Here is a 21,055-nt window from a genome sequence, read left to right on the forward strand (position 1 = left end):
CCTCTTTGTAAAAAGGGGTCAATTAGTAACTACTGCTCTATACAAGATTTTTTGTAAGGCTTGGTATACCTTATTTTTTTTCACAAATAATCAAACCACACTAATAACCCTATAAAGCCAAACATACAAATGCAAGTAAATTGCAAATTATATTTTCTGTTTCCCCTCTACACTGACTTTATAATAAATAATATATATTATATGTAAAATTAAATATGTGTCTATACACATTTAAACACGGTTAAAACAACACGTAACTCTGATTTTTCTACATGTTCAATTTGGCACTGAAATCAGAGATGTCCACTTAAAACGATGCTGAGAGCGCCTTTCGCACAGCTCTTCTGGGTCCTTACTTACCACCAACTCTTGCTCTGCTCATTTTACTACATAATTGTTTCATAATATAATACTACAAATTGCAATTACAGTCGACTCAAGGAATGATTATGAAAAATACTATCACTACTGCCTTTGCTCAAATAACTCTGATAATAATGAGAGACTGATTGAGCTCTTAGCCCAAGTGATGAGAAGGGTCCATTTGAACATTTCTATTAAGCTTCTTTTATTAAACCCTGACTTTGTCAGGTCAGAGGCAAATAATCACACCCTGCATCTGGTTACCATGGTTTTCCTTTTCCTAAAGCATCACAACAATTTAGTAAGCAGTACTGGCAAAGGCAATCTCTGTGTGATATGCTAATGAGACCGAAGTAAAAAAACAACAACACATCATTTAAAAGGACAGTTGAAAGAAGAAAAAGTAAAAAGGTAGAACAATATTTTACACCACAGCTTCTTTCCTTTTAGGAAAAAGAATCAAGGGTATTTAGTAGCAATGATAACTATTCTAAAAAATTTCTGTTACCAGTTGCCTATCTGATAATCAAATTGGCCTCCAGTTTGTAAATGCTTATGAGGTAATTAATACATGCATACATTTGTTTAAAAATATATCTTTTTTATTGATTTCAGAGACGAGGGGAGAGGGAGAGAGAGAGAGAGAGAGAGAGAGAGAGAGAGAGAGAGAGAGAGAGAGAGAGAGAGAGAGAGAGAGAGAAAAACATCAATGATGAGAGAGAGTCATTGATTGGCTGCCTCCTATATGCCCTCCACTGGTGACCAACCCGGCCTTGTGCCCTTGACTGAATCAAACCTGGGACCCTTCAGTCCACAAGCCGATACTCTATCCACTGAGCCAAACCAGACAGGGCTATATGCATATCTTTTTCGAATTAGAAATATTTACCCTCAATTAACTACACATTGGGAATCAACATTCTAAGTACCTCTGTGAGACCTACTTACAAGCACAGCTAAAACACCCTCAAGTATGTTCTCATGCTTCTGTTTACAGAGTAAATGAAAATGATAAAGGCAGGCAGAAAACGGTCATTGACGTGGGAAGGGAGGGGAACAGACTATTTGTGCAGGGGCCATGCTAATCTTCTCTGTATCGTTCCAATTTTAGTATATGTGCTGCCGAAGCGAGCACGGAACAGACTATTTGTAAAGCTCCTGGAAACTGAAAGATTAAAACTTCCCCAAAGACCTTATTATCTGTAAAGTTAAGGTGTTAGCACTTTTTTTTTCTGTCGATGACAGGAAACAAGTTTCTGTTGATTCCCATTTCTTGGAGAATGCTCTCTATAGAGTAAATTAAGAGGTACAGATTTCCATGTTTTATCTTTCAGTTGATTCACATATTGGACTCTGGGGGCAAGCTGCCCAGAGCTGGAGGCCACGCCTAATACTCAGAATAGGGAAGAGAGCAGATTCCTGCGGAGGCTGCAGACTCCCAGGCCTCCTTGCCAACACCACTGCCTATCTGACTCACAGCAGCCTCTTGAAGAATGAGACTAAAGGGCACACACAGTTGGTTAAATTCGGTGTTTTCGCAGCACACCTGGGTCCTGGTAAATTTGATCATGTGGCATTAAATATGGCAACCTCTCTTTTCCAGAAGATTCTTTAAGCTTCTTTGCTGCAGTTTCACTAGACCAGGATGCACAGCTCTGTAGATTATTTATGACTCAACCGTGGTTAGAACCCAGCTGGTAACAAGGACCTGAAATATTGGGATGGTTTCAGGAACTGAGTGACAAGGCTTAGAACAAGGAGACCTGCTTAGTATCTCGGCTCCATTCAGCACACTCCTCATGTCAAGGGAAACACGAAATTCGATAAATGGTAAACCACCATATTCTTCCTTATTTGACTAAATAGTTCAGGAAGCATTCAAATATAGTACTTGTTGATCTGTGTACTGGCCTGGAATTCCTCTCATCCCAACTCATTCCCATCTCCTAAGAACTGTCACATCTGCACAGCCTGCTGTGTGGTCTGAGGCTCATGGACATGCTGGCAAAAAGTGGAACTCTGGAAGAGCAGACGTGTTTGTCCAATAAGCTGTCCTGAAACTGGAGCCAATACCACCAATATCAGTTTAAATCCTCAAGTCTCCCCAGTTATGGCTGCTTTTACAAGATATCATTATGTTGTTTTTCCTTGGCTAAAGTTTGAAGCTGTCTGGCTCAAGCTAGTGTATATAATCATGGTGTATTAGCAAACCTCACTTCATTGAGGACAGTATGTCTATGTATCTATTTATAGATTTATATCCCAAAAGGGAGAAATAACCCACATATAATCTTTTATCAAAGCATACAGAATACCTATCTACAAACTAATGCGGAAATAATTAATCTCAGAAAAGAAAGATCATGTGAAAAGAACTTAAATAAGAAGCTGACAGATGTACAATACTTTCAATTTCAAAAGCTTTTCATACACATTATTTTAGTTCTTAAAATGAAATATGAAGAACATGGAAATGAGAAAACTGAGGCTGTCAGATTAAATGCCAGAGGTGTGGAGCTGGGTTGAGAGGCGAGAACTTCAAAGTCTAAATCCCAAATTCCTTCTATGACAGAACACTGTTCTCCCTCTCAGATTGGCCTCAATCTCTTCACATGCCACATAGGTTCTTCATGTTACTTTACATGTTAAGAGTTCATGAATTAGTAAAATCCTTATTTATTACACTGAAATCATATTAAAAATAAACTTTAAAGAAGATCACTATGGCAAGAAACCAAGATGGCAGCATAGGTAAACACCTGAAATTGTTGCCTCTAACAACCACTTCAAAAATACAACTAAAAGACAAAACAGACATCATCCAGAACCACAGGAAGGTTGGCTGAGTGGAAATTCTACATCTAGAAGGAAAGAGAAAAGCACACTGAGACTCAGAGGAGGTGCGGAAGTGCAGAGGTATGGAGGTGCACGCAGAAAGGGCTGGCAACTGAGGACGCAGCGAACGTGGAAATGGCTGGCAACTGAGGACACTGTTGTCTTTTCCAATCGGGAGGGAGTCTCAAGCTCCCGACTGCTCTGAACTCCAGTTCCGGGCGAGTCTCTGGGGAACCAGACTCATATGGGGAGAAACTTGACTGTTTGGCAGTGGGCAGAACTCAAGGGCGGCTTTCTCTCAGAGGTGCTTGGAGCGATTACCACAGGACACTGAGACGGGACACTGAGACCCGGGGGTCTCTTAGGACAGGGCTGAGGATCAGACATAGCTGCTTGCTCCGCCCTGTTGATTCCTTGAGCCCCACCCAAGCTGCTAGCAGAGGTTTTGGCATATGAATGGCCTAGCCCTTTGAGATCTAAAATTACCTAACAAATTGCAGCTGGGTCAGAGAAACCCAGAACACCCAAAAGAAGGCCCAAGGCCCCACAACAGCTGGCATTGCTTCACAGCTGGGCCTCATCTGGGCACCTCCAAACCCCAAACAATGGAGAGGAATCTGCAGATCTCTTCGTAGCTCCTGCTGGGTAGCCTCAGGCAGAGGCTAAATTAGCACCTCCTTAGAGATCCAAGAGCCCGTGTACCCAGTGGTCAGAGTGGGACCATCCAGATTACAACTCCTCAGATTCATAAGGGACACACTCAGGGGGCACACTCAGTGAGCACCAAAGCCCCACTGAAGCAAGTCTTGCCCCAGATGGATGTCTCCAGCACAGAAGTTCTCCCACTGTAGATGCAGCTGATTCTCACAGACAATTGGCCTGAAGGTAAATTCCTCCCAGTGATACCAAAGACAATCAAGGCTTAACAAGACTGTGCACACAGCCCACAAAGGGGTGCACCAAGAGTGTCCACCTCAGGTAATTGGGGACTGTGCCCTATAGGACACCTAGCACAAAAAGCCAATCTATCAACACAGGGAAGCATAAAAAATGCGGAGACAAAGAAAAAGGACACAAATGACAGAAATGGAGGAAAGCAAACTACTGGATATAGAGTTCAAAACCACGGTTATAAGGGTTTTCAAGAATTTTCTAGAAACTGCCAATAAATTTAGTGAGACCCTTGAGGATATGAAAAAGGAGCAACTAGAAATTAAGCATACACTGACTGAAATAAAGAATAATATACAGAGATCCAACAGCAGACAAGAGGATCACAAGAATCAAGTCAAAGACTTGAAATATGAAGAAGCAAAAAATACCTAACTGGAAAAGCAAAAAGAAAAAAGAATCCAAAAATACGAAGATAGTGTAAGGAGCCTCTGGGACAACTTCAAGCGTACCAACATCCGAATTATAGGTGCCAGAAGAAGAGAGATAGCAAGATATTGAAAACCTATTTGAAAAAATAATGACAGAAAACTTCCCCTACCTGGTGAAAGAAATAGACTTACAAGTCCAGGAAGCACAGAGAACCCCAAACAAAAGGAATCCAAAGAGGACCACACCAAGACACATCATAATTAAAATGCCAAGGGCAAAAGACAAAGAGAGAATCTTAAAAACAGCAAGAGAAAAAAAGTCAGTTACCTACAAGGGAGTACCCATACGATTGTCAGCTGATTTCTCACCAGAAACTATGCAGGCCAGAAGGAACTGGCAAGAAATATTCAAAGTGACAAATAGCGAGAGACCAAGATGGCGGGATAGGTAAACACCGGAGTTTGCTGCCTCGCAAAACCACTTCAAAAATACAACTAAAAGACGGAATGGACACCATCCAGAACCACAGGAAGGCTGGCTGAGTGGAAATTCTACAACTAGAAGGAAAGAGAAAAGCATACCGAGACTCAGAGGAGGAGCGGTGGAGAAGTAAAATAGTAAGGTGAGGAGGTGCATGCGGAGCAGGCTGGCGGCTGATGGTGTGGTTGTCTTTTGCAATCGGGAGGGAATCTCAGGTTCTGAGCTCCAGTTCCAGGCGAGTCTTCGGGGACCCAGACTCATTCGGGAGAAGTGGGACTGTCTGGCATCGGTCGGAACTCAAGGGCAGCTTTTTCTCGGAGGTGCTTGCAGTGATTACTGGGACACTGAGAAGCAGAGCCTCTGAGGACAGGACTGAGAGCAGCCATAACTGCTAGCCCCGCCCTGTGGATCCCATGGGACCCGCCCCACCATGCCCAAGCCCTGCATGGAGGCTTTTGCTGGATAGCCTCAGGCAAAGGCTAGATTAGCACCTCCCTAGTGATCCAGGAGCGAGTGTCCCCAGTGGTCAGAGTGGGACCATCCAGTTTGCAGCTCCTTGGACCTTTAAAGGACACACTCAGGGGGCAGACCCAGTGAGCACCAAAGCCCCATTGAAGCAAGTCTTGCCCCAGAGGGGTGTCTCCAGCACAGAAATTCTCCCACTGCAGACACAGCTGATTCTCACAACCAATTGGCCTGGAGGTCATTCCCTCCCAGTGTTAACTACAACAATCAAGGCTTAACTACAACAAGACTGTGCACAAAGACCACAAAGGGGTGCACCAAGAGTGTCCTCCTCAGGTAATTGGGGAGGCTGAACCACTGGGCCCTAGAGGACACTTAGCACAGAAAACCACTTTATCAACACAGGGAAGCATAAAAAATGCAGAGACAAAGAAACGGGACACAAATGACAGAAATGGAGGAAAGCAAACTGCTGGATATAGAGTTCAAAACCACACTTTTCAGGTTTTTCAAGAACTTTCTAGAAGCCGCCAATAAATTTAGTAAGACCCTCGAAAAGACTGGTGAGCCCGCCGATAAATATAGTGAGATCCTCAAGAAATCTAGTCAGATCCTCGATGTTATGATAAAGAACCAACTGGAAATTAAGCATACACTGACTGAAATAGAGGATATTATACAGATCCCAACAGCAGACTAGAGGATCGCAAGAATCAAGTCAATGATTTGAAATGCGAAGAAGCAAAAAACACCCAACCGGAAAAGCAAAAGGAAAAAAGAAGCCAAAAATACGAAGATAGTGTAAGGAGCCTCTGGGACAGCTTCAAGCATACCAACATCAGAATTATAGGGGTGCCAGAAGAAGAGAGAGAGCAAGATATTGAAAACCTATTTGAAGAAATAATGACAGAAAACGTCCCCTACCTGGTGAAAGAAATAGACTTACAAGTCCAGGAAGCACAGAGAGTCCCAAACAAGAGGAACCCAAAGAGGACCAAACCAAGACACATCATAATTAAAATGCCAAGAGCAAAAGACAAAGAGAGAATCTTAAAAGCAGAAAGAGAAAGAAAGTCAGTTACCTACAAGGGAGTACCCATATGACTGTCAGCTGACTTCTCAACAGAAACTTTGCAGGCCAAAAGGGAGTGGCAAGAAATATTCAAAGTGATGAATGCCAAGAACCTACAACCAAGATTACTTTATCCAGCAAAGCTATCATTCAGAATTGAAGGTCAATTAAAGAGTTTCACAGATAAGAAAAAGCTAAAGGAATTCATCCACATTGGTATTGGTGACCAGTATTATATGAAATGTTGAAAGGTATCCTTTAAGAAGAGGAAGAAGAAGAAAAAGGTAAAGATAAAAATTATAAACAACAAATACACATTTATCAACAAGTGAATCTAAAAATCAAGTGAATAAACAATCTGATGAACAGAATAAACTGGTGAATATAATAGAATCAGGGGCATAGAAAGGGAGTGGACTGACAATTCTCGGGGGGGAGGAGGGATTTGGGGGGTGCGGGAAGAGACTGGAAAAAAATCGTACACCTATGGATGAGGACAGTGGAGGGGGGGTAAGGGCAGAGGGTGGGGTTGGAACCGGTTGTAGGGGAGCTATGGGGGGAAAAAAGAGGAACAACTGTAATAATCTGAATAAAGATTTATTTTAAAAAGGTTCAAAAAAAAAAAGGAAAAAGAAGATCACTATGGAAGCATCCTAAATGGTGTTAATACTAACCAGACTGTAAAATACCTGAAAGTGGGCTATGTAATTTTAACTCTTAAGCGCCCACCCAAATGCATGGTGCAATATTCCTCCACACAGAATAATGATGGAGATGTGCTGCTGGTTGATGGACCTGAGGACAAGTAGGAATAAAATACTGAAAATTCAGATAAATTATGTGAAGATCAACAAAATTACATATCACACGGCAGCTGAGATGGAAAGGGCAGGGTTTCTCAACCTTGGCATCGTTGACATTTTGGGACAGATAATCCTGTGTAGTGAGGGGAGAGCGGGGCTCTATAGTACATCATAGAATATTTAGCAGCATCCCTGATCTGTAGCAACTACAAGAGAGCAGTACCCCCTCACCACTGTGACAACTAAATAAATCACCGGAGACTGCCAAAGGCAAAACCCTGATGGGTTGAGTACCACTGGGTTAGCGTTTAAGACAACTACGTTCAATGAGATATCTTCCGTATTTTCAAAGAAGAAGAACAGAATTCAAAGGACAGTGGGAGGTTTATTGGTTTTCACCCTCAATGCTCCATCTATTACTTTCTAAAAGCTGAAGAAGCAAGACTCTACTGAAATGGATAAAGCTGAATGCAAATGACCAGCTAAGTCTTAGATGACAAGCTCTAGCATACTGTAACCTAAGAATATATTTGGGGAATGTAGCCATAAAAACCAGTACATTAAAAAGGCATCAAGGTCAGTACATTAGAACACTGATTAAGAGCTTATACTAAAAAATCAGAAAGACATCAGTTATTTGATGTGTAACAACTGTCAATATTAAACACTAATAAAATATCTATAAAATAGTAGTATCAAAGATTAAATATGAGCATGTTTTTAAACATGAAGCACACTGCAGAAATCCTAACTCTAAGAAAAAAAGACACACTTTTCTAATAAAAATATCTATAATAGTCATCCCGTCCCTCCTCCATTTTCAGGTAGCTCCTCTAGGTTCCCTAAGTTGGAAAGATCATGGCCATTTTAAGTGGTAGATATGTTTCAGTACTGGTGGTCTATTCCCCATCTTTTTGGTTAAGCCAAAATGATCTGGCCAGTAGTGGTTGGTCTTGGCCAGCACAATAGAGTGTGCTATGAAGTAGTTAAAATGTCAGAAGCCTGAGGCTACTTGGCTTCAGAAACAGTGAGTTGGAGAGGCAGTTCCCAGGAGGAGGCACTCCACAACGGGTGCTCCTAGTTGCCTACCCAATATACTAGTACATTCTCCCCCTCTTCTTAGAAGTGGAGCCTTGATTTGGTAGAGAGAGGAAATATGCCTGGTTGAGATAAAACTACTCTTCCAGGTTCCTTTGAAAACAGGAAGAGAAGACAGAGCCAGATTCCTGAATCAAAATTCTAGCTTTGCCCCTTCTAGCTAAGTGATGTACAGACATGTGAATCACTGTACTCAGACAACTCATCCTCTTTGAGCCTCAATTTCTCTTTGATAAAACATAGCCATCACCATATCACAGGTTTATTTTGAGAATTAAATGAATTATACATTTACTGGGTATTAGCACATATAGGCTTTCCATAAATATTAACTATTTTATTATCATTGTTATTCTTTACTTCTGGTTCATAAAAAATGATGATGGGACTCCTAGGAAAGATCCTTAAAAAGGTGGCCAACTCCACTAGAAGTTGCCATTTCCCCTTTCTGCTTAGAATTCTGACAAGATGGATAGAACTGTAACCATGAAGTGACAGTGAGGACAGAAATACATGTGAGGATACTTGTGTTCATAGTAGTAGTATTCACAATAGCCAAAAGGTAGAAGCAAACTAAGCGTCCATCAATGAATGAGTGGATAAACAAAATATGGCATATACATACAATGGAATACAACATGGATGAACTTTGAGGACATTATGATAAGTGATATAAGCCAATGACAAAAAAAGATAATTACTGTATGATTCCACTTACATGAAGTTTCTAGAGTACTCACATTCAGAGAGACAGAAGGGGGAATGGGTCTAGTGTTTAAAAGGCACAGTTTCTATTTTGCCAAATGAAAAGAGTTCTGGAGATGAATACACAACGATGTGAATGTACTTAATGCCACTGAACTGAACACTTAAAAATGGCTAAGGTGATGAATGTTATGTAAATTTTACCATGATTTAAAAAAAATAAAGGAATACATTTTAAGCATGATTGAATCAAAAGGAGGCTCTAGGACAGTGATGGCAAAACTTTTGAGCTCGGCGTGTCAGCATTTTGAAAAACCCTAACTTAACTCTGGTGCCGTGTCACATATAGAAATTTTTTGATATTTGCAACCATAGTAAAACAAAGACTTATATTTTTGATATTTATTTTATATATTTAAATGCCATTTAACAAAGAAAAATGAACCAAAAAAATGATTTCGCATGTCACCTCTGACACGCGTGTCATAGGTTCGTCATCACTGCTCTAGGACCACCACATAGCCTTGAGTACCATCTTCAGATTTCTTTTAAATTAGAAAAAAAAATAATAAGTGCTGTCATGTTTAAACCGTAATTACTTGAGTCTGTATTACAACTAAACAATTTTTCACAGATAAAATCACAGAGCTAAAAAGGCAAGAAAAAGTTATTTCCTTTTACATATTTGAACTCCCAGACAGAGAAAAGGAAAATATATTATTTATAGTATCTTTGTAAGTGATTCCATCTTCACACCAATACTTCACTGGTTCAGTCCTATAGTCAAAACGTTATGCTCAAAGTCAATTTATGTGGCCAACAGGGGGCAAGATGGCACCTACAGCATTCCTGGAGTGTAAGAGAACTAATTGATAAAATAACCACCCACATGCAGCCCCACCTATTCAGCACAAGGCGCCATTCCAGCTGACAAAGCCTTCCAGTCTGAAGACAAGAAGGAAACAGCATTACATGAGCCAGAAATGATTTTAATGTTATCTCCCTTGTTTCTGATGCCAGTTAGTGAGTAGAGATGGCTTCACACACTTTCTTTTATTTTGGCTGTCAATGGGGGTTTCTCTCTAATTAGATGGCTGCCCATCAGCTGTATATATACAGAACAGCAGAAGACACGTCTAATAGAAAGGTTCTTTTCTACTGCTGACAAGACTAATTGGAAATAGTATGAAAATTCTGCTTTAGTGAATTATATGACTTCTATCTCATAGGAGTTTGGCTCAACTAAATAGACTGGGGTCTACTCCATGAGTAAAACTGTAGAACTTTGACAGTAAAGGTAATAAGACCCATATGGATAAAACTATATTTAAATATGGGACTGTTCCAAAAAATAGTTACACAGAAAAAATGTTTTATAACTTATTTCTATTTGTCTATTAAAATTGAAAAGGCAGATCTAAAATCAGTAATAACCTATTTCTGTAATGGTATCTGATTAGGACCAAACAAGTATTAACTAATTATTATGTTTTCTACATTTTAAAAATCCAAAGTGTGTCACAGCAGGAAAAATATGTAATTCTACACTTTCCTGGGAAATATATTTCCAGGAAGAAAACTAGTTGAAATGTTTTTTAATGCAACAATTACCATAAAGTATATAATACATAGAATGATTCATGTTTAAAATGCATGTAAAAAGAGCAAAACGATTCTTAAAAACTATGCAGGTATGCAGAGCACAGCTAGCAACCCTTCAAAAAGGGCTGACTAACTAAAATCTTGGGCATGCTCAATAAACCAGTTTCAAGAGCCTATTTGTAAAGCATTAATAGCTTGGACACACCCAACATTTTATACCCACTTCAACAGAACATAAAAAGTGCACAGTGTTGCCTTGAAAAACAACAACATCTGCAAAGCACAAATCATTCTTTTTCTTTTCTTTCTTTTTTTTTTCTTTTTTTTTTTTTAGCCATGAGAATGAAAATACCCACAAACCTTAGGAAAACATAGTCTGAAATATATGCAAGTACAGAGTGAGAACTCCTGATACGGTATTATAATGGTTAAATGCCATAATTTTAAAAACATTTTTTTCAGTGAAAGTAATTTTAAACAGTAATTTTGATGAAACAAGCTATACAGCTGACCTAAGTACTTATTTTATAAGTATAAGCGAAAATTGGAACTAAGTACTATTCTAACTTAGAGTAGCTGATGTCATCAGGATCCACACCAACTCTGGTCAATACCACAACTGCCACCACATAAGACAAAAGAGAAACAGATAGGGGATGGATGATAGATTTTCTTGTCACTGAAGGTAAGAAGTAATCCCATATCAGTAAAAATAATCATTAAATTTATTTTCTCTCCAACTTAAATTTTGGTAATAATTTACTTTAAAAAATTGCACCCTAATTTCTATAATCCTTTGTAAAAAACTACAATTGGGATTAATGTTATTTAAATTCCATTTAAGTAACAAATGTCTCAAAAATATGGGAATCTGGCACAGGTTTCTGTAGGGAGTGTTGTGGCGGGGGCGGGTGGGGGGGGGGAGAGCTTTGCTTCTTAAAATAGGAATTAATATATGATATCCTTAACTTGGAAGAAACACTAGCATCAAGAAATTGTCTGTACTGGCATCATGCAGAAACAGTAAAGTGTATCACCTAACAAGGAGTAACCATTCATAATTGGTCCAGTGATTCCTACTGGCATCGATAATTCCAATGCAGCGGAGACCATGAGTACCTTTTGACCTCTCTGCAGGAACACCATTGACCATGTACTTAATTAATAAAAACATACCCTAGCGTTGGCTTTAATGACCATATTCTTGTCATTTTCTACCTCTCTCTACAGAAGCCTCTTCTCAATAATCAACATCTTCCACCAGCCCAGTCCACTCCTTACCCTGAGCTGCCCCCTATATTTGAAGAATCCTCAGAACTCTGACCTCAGCCTGCTCCTCTTCCCCTGCACAGGCTTCTCAGACAACCCTCCACTAGTACTGCCATGGTGTCAATTATCAGCTTTTCGGGCCAGCCCCTGCCCCTCTTCTGCCCATCAGGCACCTCCACTTGGGCAGACTGCAAACAAGTGAAAGTCAGATTCAACATATCGTGATTCTCCAAATATGACCCTCCTTCCGTGTTTTCTAGTCAGTGTACTACTATCCACCCAGTTGATCAGGTCAAAACTGTGAGAATTACTTCTTACTCTTCCTTCTTTCTCATTTTCTTACATCTGTGGCTAAAAGGAGCCATATGCTAATCTGAGAAGCTCGGGAGGCCTGTGTGGCAGTCTTGCAAACTCAGAGACCTAAAATAACCACAAAAGATGGTCTGAAAATTAAATATTTAACTACAAACAGGTTATAGTGGGTAGTCATGTCCTAGGCCAGTATTTTCCCTAACAAAGATCAACTTAGATCTTTACTGAGCCCATTTGCCTCTAAGATAACATATCTGTGAGATGTCTGGGTAACTTGTAACTTCTTCCCCCCCACCTCCCCACCCCTCAGGGCACAACAAATGGCACTAGGACATTCCCTCATTGTTATTGTTATCAAGTTAATTGTCAACTGTTATGTTAAACTATCCTCTATCCATCTATGTAAAAGAAGCACATGTCCATCAGTTCACTTTTTACCCTATCCCAGAGGTTTCCTCGCTTTATCCCACCTCCTTAATCTATCACCAATGGATTTCATGTAACCCACCTATGTCCCTCCTTTGATTGCAATGTATAAATACAGATGTAACCCGCCATTCTCCAGAGCATTATCTCAATTCATTGAGTTTCTGCTTCCTGGCATATGTCAACAGTTTGGCTAAAATAAACTCACAAAAATTCTTTATACGTCTGAATTCTTTTTTTGTGTTAACACATCTAACCAAATAACCAACATTCCTAGATTCCTCATGAGAAATATATATGGGATCTCTGTACCCATAGCCACTACCATTTCTGGCCATGATTTTTACAATAACTACCTAACAAAGTTCCTGGCATTCACTCTGGTTCAGCCCTTTAATTTATTCCACACACTGTAGTTACAGTAATCTTTTAATTTTCTAAAAAGTGTAAATTTTATCAAGTCATTCTTTTGAATGGCTTTCAATTGGCCTTAATATTAGGCCACTCTGCCTTTCAGGCCCATCCAGGCTCCTTCCTTCTACCCTTGGCAAATCTAGAGGACTTCCACCATCTAAACAGTATTTTTCAAACCGTGTGTTGCAACCCACTATTTGCAACTAGTAATACAAATTACTCATATTTTTTTTAAATGAATTACAGAATAATAATGGTAACAAGTCCAGCAGCTAACATTTCACACAGTGCATTCTTTGTACCAGGAGGGGTTCTAAAGTGCTTTGTACATATTAACTCACTGTAGCTTCAAAACAACCCTGTGAAGCAGGCACCATGACTATTCATACTTTACAATTGAGAAAAGTAAAACAAAAGGATGTTTGTTAACTTGCCCACACCTACGGCTGATTAGTGTGCAGCTGGGATTTGGAGCTAGGTGACCTAACTTCAGAGTCCAGGCCTTTAACCCGCTGCCTCTCAGCAATACCCATCACAGCGCGTCACAGAGAGGAAGAACAAGCATTAACTTTGTGCAATGTTTTAGTTACTTGTGTATGTATGTGTACATAGGGTTGCAAGGTGGAAATGATTACTTACTGCAGATCATATCAAAAGAGTCTGAATACTCCCTTCCCCCAGAGCCCTCCTCAGACAGAGAACTCAAAACACCTTTTGGGTCTCAGTTTCAATAGCAGCTTCCAGAGGGAGGCTGACTCTCCTAGTCTGGGCACAGCCTTCACACAACCATGACCACAGGTCCTTTCTCAGCACCTGCTTGCGGAGTTACACCCACCACTAAAGTCCTCTCACTTAGCATGAGGCCTAGCATTTAGTAGGCCTCTGCTAAATATTGGTAGAATGTGTAAATTAATGGTTTTACCTTACAATTACCAAAGAATCATATACATTCCACAACCAGAATTGAAAAAATTCCACCTACTCATCACCAGAAACAATTCTTGCCAGGTGAACAGTAAAATCCTTAATTTACTTTACTGCCCAAGTGATTCTTTGTGTAAGACACATGCATGTATATACTCCCTGTGTTTGTCTCGGAGTCACATAGCCCTACAGTGGACAGGGGAACAGAAGCGGAGTTTGCATATGGTAAGGGAACGAAGCTGTTCCCTTGAGAGGTAACCAGGGCCACAAGTCCACACCCTCCCCACAGCAGGTTACTGGCCTTTCCCACAAGAAGCACCGAGTGGCCAGCACGCTCATCAGGCTTCACTTCACAAACTGTAGATTTCTTTACCTCCAGATCTGCAGGTCTCACCTGCCAATTGGCAAAGGAGTACTGCAAGCTAATCTTTAATAGGATACTTATCATTAAGTGCTGAAATATGATTGCCCATCAGGAGGTTTACTACTCATTTATACTTACCTGGGTGTTGAGACACGGCAGACCAAGTTTATGTCAGGGCAATAGCCTTCCCCCCAGTGTGTCTAGGACAATTCAGGTGTGCAGCAGAGAGCGTCCTGCGTGGATGATTACCCATGCTTCCCACTGTGCTCTAGGTAACACCAGGAACTGGCTGCTGCTGTGCTCTAGAAAGAACGCCAGAGGGAAATGTCCTTCCTGTGAGAGTGCCTACTGACAGCTGGCCTAAAGTTCACTGTCTTCTAGTTGTTTCAGAATCAACCTATACTGAGGAAAAGTATGTAGATTATATCACTTACTCAATATAAAAAATGTTTTTATGACTATATTCTAAAAGGAAATAAAAAAGAAAGAAATGAAATCTGAAATTCTAGGAATTCAAAAGTAAACTAACTAGAAATGCTTTCCTCATGACTAAAATCAGTTATAAAAACAGAAGTTAGATAAGAAGTTATTTTCCTATAAGCAGCAGTGGAAATTCACCAAGTCCAGGTCTGAGGATCCCAGGCAGACATGTGAACAGAGGAGCCCTAGAGGCAGGCAACTCCTACTGAGCCCCAGAGTGAGCTGGCCTCAGAGTCACCCGTAGGGTCAGGCAGGATTGCTGGTCTGGGCAGCGCTGACAGGGTTCAAGGGCGAGGAGACACAAGAAGCTCCAGAGGGTTAGCAGGCAAAGCACAGACTTCCAACACAGCCTGAGGAAAAGAAGCGTGGCTTCACAATTATTTTAATAGGGGACGATAAAAGTACAGGAGCAGTGGAGCAAAGTTGAGGTACAAGAAGGTGTGTAGAAAGGGAAGGGAAGTGAGCTATCAAAACAGGCAAGGAGTCAGAGCATTTACAACAGCCACCCGAGAAAAGAGCAGGAGGAACGCTAGACTTGGCTGTTTCATCTCCCTTAGGGTTCCTGATCCTGTCTAGGCAGGTCTGTCAATCAGTTGTTGGTGAGGGAATATGGCAGTTGGTAGTTTTAAAATTAACAGTAAAATCCCGAGTCCTTAGGAATGATTTTGGCATAAGAAAAGACTCACACAGAAAGCTACAGAAATTAAATAGGACAGGAACACAAACAAAAAGTCAGCTTCAAAGGATACTAGCTTCCTCACTTCCCAGCTAGCAAGCAGGATTTATATTTTTCCTAGCACACAGAAGTAATGCTGCCTCACATGCTTAACTACATAGCAATCTTGGCTCCCACACAGGTTTAGGAGCAGCAAAACACAGTGGAAAAGGCTAAGAAGGCTCGGCTGTTTCAGCAGAGGGGGCCTGCATGTGCCTTAGAGGTGGACCAGTATTCCGAATCCAGAAGTGGGTTCTGTGTGGCTCCACATGCAACCACTGTGTGAGCTTGGTAATTAGTTTACCTCTCTGAACCTTTGTGTTCAGTCTCTTCATCCATAAAATGGGACTATAAGAGCACCTACCTGAGGGATATTACATGGATTGAGTGATTATTGCAAACGATAGTTTTAGCAGACTGTTCGGGAGTGTTAACTTTCAGTAAGTGCCAACCAGCAGCCCTAGTATTGAGGGGAATCACTGCATGCTTTTCTCCTTAGGGAAGACATAATGACCAGCAGTTACCCAAAACATTCCGAAATGGGAACTGGTGACTTAGAAGTCACCTAGAGAAGCAGGCACTCCAGTACAGAAAGAAGGAACATTTTGCAGTTAGTTTGTGTTAGTTTAGTTCATTTAAAAGTCTCTATTTCTTTGTGTGGACAGAGAATGTAAAGTTATTCCTTTGTTTTCTTTTTTAAAGAACTGGAACTGTTAAATAACCAAAGAGAGAGAAATAATGTTTACAGAAGAAATACAAGTTATAATATAAATATTATAGGTGTTATGGAAGGAGAAGTTAAGGAGGTGAGGTTGTCTCTACCCCCAGTGAAGCCACACCTAAGAATCAGGAGGATTCCAGGCCCCAGGTGCTCAGCAATGCATGGGGCTGATGGGAGGAACAGGAAAGCTCCAGAGTATCAGCGAGGGTGAGCAGTCTGCTAACTGCCCAGCCTGGCCTCCAGAGGAGGAGTCCATTCTCCATGCAGCAGCTGCTCACAAAGCTTGTGAAGAATAAAGTCAAGGTTCTGACTTTTTAGAGACAGAATCTTACACCATCTCCTGGAGACTGGCATTTTGAGGCTTACAAATACATCAATAGGGCAAATTTAACTTGTATTCTGGGTGTGACCCCTCAACTGAACAACTCGCAGCCTGAAGGATGGCAACTGCTTGAAATAAATTTAATCTGGAAATCAAGATTTGCAAATCTGCTGTAATAGAAAATAATTAAATCATTTATGGCTACTAAGAGCCAAGAAAAAGGTAGCTTCAACAACAAACCAAATAACAAGCTGTGAATCTGTAGAGCAAGCATGTCAAACTCGCGGCCCACACGGCCCACAATGAATATTCTTGTGGCCCAGCCAATATCACGGTACATAAGAAACATTTTAATAAAAATTTCATAACTTTTACAATATCCTGTTATACATAACTATTAATAACAAACTACAACATGCACTAATGACTTATTACTATAATCGTGTTGCATTCATTTGCCTTATATGCAGGCCACATCATTAGTCTTGTACTGACTTGTTTAGTGTGCGCACCAGGATATATTTCGCTTTCGGAGGACAAGAAAAATAGGTTTATTTGCGTTATGCTTATTAATTTGTGAGTTATTCAGTGTCAGGTAAGTTAATGTTCAAGAAAAAAATATTAATTTTTATTAAAATGTTCTATTATTTTATGTTAATGACTAGAGGCCTGGTGCATGAAATTCATGCATGGGTAGGGTCCCTAGGCCTGGCTGGCAATCAGGGCCGATCTGCAGGCGACCGGTAGGGCGATGGGGGGGTTAGGAGGGGCAACCTGCTGGCACCTGCCTTTGCTGGCCTGGCACCGCCCACTTGCCAGCCTCGCCCCCCACCGCCGCCTCCACCACCGGTAGGGGCCTGCGGCCTGGGGGCAGAACTTGCTGTTGAGTGTCTGCCCCTTGGTGGTCAGTGCGCATCATAGCGACTGGTTGTTCCACCGTTCAATTTGCATATTAGGCTTTTATTATACAGTGGGGCCTTGACTTACGAGTGTCCCGACTAATGAGTTTTTCGAGATATAAGCCGTCTCTCGGTCGATATTTTGCTTTGAGTTGCAAGCTAAAATTCGGGTTACGAGCCAGCTTCAGATACCCACTGCTAGTTGGCGCAGTGAATGTCACAGTGAATGCCACAACATCAGCCCAGCATCACGTGTCTCACTCGTTCACTTTAAGATTTGACATACGAGTAATTTGAGTTATAAGCTCAGTCACGGAATGAATTAAACTAGTAAGTCAAGGCCCCACTGTATAGGATTACTTATTTCAGCCCTTTGTATTCAACATGTCTCCATAAAAATAAACCGACGTTTCTATGAAAATTGAAGCTTTTGCTTTTTGTGGCCCACATAAACTTAAACCTTGTGTATTTGGCCCGTGTTAGCCTTTGAGTTTGACATGCTTGCTATAGAGCATGACAAGGCCTGCTCTCCAGGAGATTACTTCTCCTTAGACAAGGCTGACTCTGGAAGTGCATCATCTTTCAAAGATGAGAACAAACACCAGCACTAGCACTGCCCAGGAGTGACAACTTGTCATAACTTATAAAATTACACCAGGTAGAAAATCCTCACATACAGGACCCCTCACTCTAGAAATTTTATCTATTTATTCATTTGCTTAAACAACACTTATCTTAGTCTGGATCTCGTGAGAAGGCAATCTTGAGACAGAGATTTAGGGCAGAGGTTTTATGAAAGCTGCAAGAATCATGGTAGGGAAGTAGAGATGTGACAGAGGGCAGAAAGGCAACGCAGAGGAAGTGTTCTCAAGCCAGGTACCACCGTGGGCCAGGAGAGCTCAACCCCACAGGCCAGCTCTCCACCTGTAACGTTCACAGACATACCCAGGGTTGTTACACTGTAGGTTCTGATGACAGTACGTCTGGAGAGAGGCCTGCGTTTCTTCACCTCTGACAGGCTCCAGGTCCTTCCATGTTCCTAGTCAAAGGACCCACTTTCAGGGCTAAGGGTACAGACTTAAGCCCTAGCATTATATTCTTAGGGGCCACAGGGAATGGAGTAAGTACCTGGTTTTACACTGTTTTTCTTGGGTCATTGTTTGAGGATTGCTCTGTAAAGGTGTCATTCCCGGGCATACTGGCAGTCCTGCACAGAGAAGCAGAGCTTCCTTCTTAGGCTCCAAAGAGTTCTCGGGCACAGAAGCAGAAACTGGCCTTTGGAAGTCAGAGGATGCACTGAAGGGGTGCTGGTGACTTAGCATCTGTTACACTACTAGGTACTGACTATGCACCAGGGAGTTTGCTAGGGATACCGTAGGGGAAAAAGGGTTAACAAGCCCTGCCACTCTTGGCTTATTATTAACCTAAGTTAGGGGAATATAAGTATATATTACCTGGTAATGAATGCAGAGGAGACAAACAATGCCAAAAAGTGGAGGCAGGAAGTATCAAAGTGGGAGGGAGCAAAGTCTGTGATGTTGGCTGGACTTCCAAAAGGCTGACATTTGAGTAAAGATGTTAAAGGCACAAGAGAGAACATGTGGTTATCTGAGAAAAGATTATTCTTAGCAGAGAGTGAGCAAGGACAAAGTCTCTAGTGGACCTGACAGATTCAGAAAAGAGGAGGCCAGTGTAGTTAGAGTGAAGTCAGCTAAGGAAAGAGTAGAAGGAATGAGGTCAGAGAGGATGGGGGAAAATCCTATAGGGTCCAACAGGTGACTCTAAAGATTTCAACTTTTACTCTGAGTGACTCAGAAAGCTACTAGGGAGTTGAAGAGAGGCAGGAAGTAATGTGTCCTCTAGCTGGTGTGTTAAGTTTCTGTTTGAAATCAGGGAGAGTAAGGAGGATGAGGGCTTCATCAATGGTGGCAGCAGTGGGGGCACAAAAGTGCTAAGATCAGAGATATGTACTGAAACCAGATCAAAAGGGCTTTGGCTTTTGAACATTAATAAATTAAATGTGGGGTGTAAGTGAAAATAGGAGTCTACGATTACTCCAAGGTTTTGGACCTAACCAACTGAAAACACAGCTGCCATTTTCTGAGACAGGGAAGACTGACCGAAGTTTGGGGGAAAATGTCTGGAACTGAGCTGGGAGCATGTTAAGTTCCAGATGCCTGGTTGACATATGAGTGAATATATTAAGAAGATGGTTGGACCTCCAAATCTAGAGTTCACAGTGGTTTCCCGCATGGGAGTCATCTGTTCATAAGCTGTATTTAGAGCCCTGAGGCTCTCTTTCCTAGGAGTATAAAAATCCTGTTACTGAAAGGAGAAAAAGAGATGAGACTAAGGACTGAGTCCTGAGGCACTCCAATATCGGGAGAACAGAGCTAGACACAGAATTGGCAAAGAGGACGAAACAATGTGCAGAGAGGAAGAAGGAGAAACAGCAAGGGTGATCTCCAAGGAAAGTAAGAGCTGATGTGCCAAGTGCACCTGCAGTCCTGGGGTTGAGGATGTACAGGGAAGACTCACCCATGAAGGGGCCATGGGTGATCTAGATGAGAACAGGTTTTATGAAACCATGGAGGATGAAGGTTTCATTGCAGGGAGTTTAAGAGAGAACTGGAAATGAAGACAACAAGTACAAATGTATCCAAAGGTTTGCTCTGAAGAGTGGAAGAGAAAATGAGGTAGCAGTTGAAAGGGTAGGTAGGGGAAGAGAGACTTGTCTCTGAGATGGAAAAAATAACAGCTGAGTGTAGGACAACGTGAAAATAGTCTAGTAGAGAAGGGCAATCCCTGATGATGTGGGAGAGAGAAGAATGAACTGAGAATAGGCAAAGTTCTGGAATAGGCAAGAAAGGATCAGAATGGGTTTGGGGGCATGGCCTTAGCATAGAACAGAAATTTTCAATTGGTACGCCACAAGAATTTTTAAAATGTGCATTACCTGACTATTTAGTCAGGGGCACTGAACTCTTTTCCCTTAGATTGTCAAATAAAAAATGATAACAGCCAACACAACAATAGCTGTCCAGTATGAATGAATTAAAATTATACCTATTTTTTGTCAGATTGGCAAAATATATATATTTTTGGTATGTCACATGATTTTAGTAATTTGTCTATGTGTGCCATGAGTTGAAAAAGTTGAAAATTGCTGGCATAAAGCATGGTGGCTCACCCATCTATAATAATAAAAGGGTAATATGCTAATTAGACCGGACGTCTTCTTCCGGACATCCTTCCTGACGAAGCCGGGACTGGAGGGAAGCCAGCCCGGGTCCCGGGTGCCTGCCAGTGGCCAGAGGAGGGAAGCCTGGGTCCTGGGTACCAGAGGGAAGCCAGTGCCTGCAGCCAGGGGAAGGAAGGCCTACTCTTGCACGAATTTTCATGCATTGGGCCTCTAGTCCTAAAATAAAATGTTAAGCAGAAATGTTAACAGGAGACATGGTTA

General features: G+C 41.4%; 1 protein-coding gene and 1 pseudogene across 25 annotated transcripts in view; both read right to left on the minus strand.

Moving 5' to 3' along the window:
- Positions 1 to 21,055, minus strand: part of PARD3 (par-3 family cell polarity regulator) — a 780,879-nt gene that overhangs the window by 231,466 nt on the left and 528,358 nt on the right. The gene's annotated exons all lie outside the window — the stretch shown is intronic.
- Positions 1,429 to 1,498, minus strand: LOC132224093 (U6 spliceosomal RNA; annotated as a pseudogene).

This window comes from Myotis daubentonii, chromosome 1 (assembly GCF_963259705.1).
Source record: "Myotis daubentonii chromosome 1, mMyoDau2.1, whole genome shotgun sequence".
NCBI lineage: Eukaryota > Metazoa > Chordata > Mammalia > Chiroptera > Vespertilionidae > Myotis > Myotis daubentonii.